This window comes from Harpia harpyja, unplaced genomic scaffold, assembly GCF_026419915.1.
Source record: "Harpia harpyja isolate bHarHar1 unplaced genomic scaffold, bHarHar1 primary haplotype scaffold_55, whole genome shotgun sequence".
Classification (NCBI taxonomy): Eukaryota; Metazoa; Chordata; class Aves; order Accipitriformes; family Accipitridae; genus Harpia; species Harpia harpyja.
Window position 1 is genome coordinate 698,375 of NW_026293415.1, and position 1,962 is coordinate 700,336.

Below are 1,962 nucleotides of genomic sequence, written 5' to 3' on the forward strand. Positions count from 1 at the left end.
GACACAATATTTGGAAAAGAACTGGGGAGAAAAGGGATTTCTCAGGACAAGGGGGAAAATCTCTCGCCTCCCTGCCCAGCTGTACCATCTCCCTGCTGATGTCACAATGGACCTTCAAATGACGTGGGCTGATGTCACAGGGGGGTGCAGTGCATCAGAGGGAGGTGTCCCCAGCGCCACGGCAGTGCCGGCACTTCCCAGCGAGGCTTGGGTGCTGCCGGGCACTGCTCAGGGACTCCCCACCGCTGCCCTTCGGAGCTGCTCCGTGGCTGAGAGCGGGGTCAGGAGGCAGCAGGGATGCGCTGGGGGACCCTTGCTGACAGACAGGAGAACGTCAGAGAGGAGTTTGGGGTGAGGAGCCGGGAAGAGTGTCCCTTCTCCTGAGCTGAGGGCAAGCAGCAAGGTGAATGGAGGGCTGCTGCACCATGGCCATCAGCTTGGAGCTGAGCTGCTTGTTGCCCACACTCCTGCAGCTTTCCACCAAGGGTGAGGGTTTGGGGAGCTCCTTCCCCAGGGGTCGCAGTGGGGCTGTCAGCTGTCAAAAGCTGGGCTGTGGGGAGGCTGGACAGGGCTGGGGACTGTCACGAGAGCCCTGCCTGTGGATTCCACCGGGCTCGGGGGACAATGTGGCTGCCAGGACTGCCAGGTCCTGGTACTGGGGCTGCCCTGAGTATCAAGGCTCCTGTGGGCAGGGCTCAGTCCCCTCAAAAGTGGGACCATTCTGAGCCAGCTTTCTCTGGGAGCTCCACAGCCATGGCAGTGTTTTTCTGGGCTCTCTGTGTACGCCAGCATCTGTCATGCCCGGGGCAAGGAGCTTGCCAAGAGTCCGTGAGCTGTCTAGCCTGGAGCCTGGGACCTCTTTTCCTTACTTTCCAGAGATAGTGGCTGTCTGGGGAGCTGTGTCTGATTACATGCTGGCACAGCTGAAGCTGGACAAGGTGGGCTGGCATCCTGGTCCCCCTCGCCCTGTAGGGCTTCAGTCTTCCTGAGAGCCTGGGCCCTGAGGAGCGATCCTTCCCTGAGCATCACAGCAGCACACTGAGACCACCTCATGTGCCCAGAGCAGCTTCTTGGCAAACCGGGAGAGAAACCAAGTCGAGATCCAGTCTGAGAAGGTATTCAGCACCCCACAGGGCTTCACTCTTCCCTGCGGTCAGTGGAGAGACCAAGCAGAGAGACAGGGGATGATGCTGGGTCTGTGCCAAAGATAATCCACAGGAATAAGTCTTAGGGGTATTCCACAAGTGGAAATGCCTGGGATCTTCTCTAGCCAAGAGATGTCAGCAAATATTTTAAGGAGGTGAAAGAAAAAAATGGAGAACATGGGGGGTTTTTTCCAAAGCTTTCACTTTTCCTATCTCTAAAGTACTCACTCATCAGCCTTTTTGTCTTTTCCCTGGGCAGCATGTCCTCGTTGCAGGACTCAGGAACCTCAGGATCTTTGCTGTGGTCCAAGAGCAATTCCACGGCAAATGAGTCATATTTGTGGTTCACAGACCCATCTTCCAGCTGGACATTGATGGATGATGGCTGCGGGAGCTTGCGTTCCCCACAGTGATTATCCCTGGGGAGAAGGAAGCAGCTGCCCTCCCCTTTCCCTCTCCAGGTCTTGGGGATCGTGGATTGTGTGCTTCCTGTTCCTTGGAAAGGGCTGGGAGAAGTAGACAATTACCACCAAAGGTCAGGGGACAGCTTGAGCTCCTGCAAAACAACTGACTCCCCAAAAGCTGTTTCTGTAAACGACCTTTTCTCTAGAACTTTGTTATGAATCTTTCCTGGAAATTTTACCTGCTGTGGCAGTGATGACATTTCTCCTCTTTGCAGACGATGTCAAGTTTGAGCTGCTGAACTACAAGCAGCTATCATGAGCCACCTCCTTCCCATGGCACATTGTGGAGAACTGTGTGCAAGAGTATCACCCGAGACTAAGGGGACAGACAGGTTCTTTTAGGAATTCTTGCC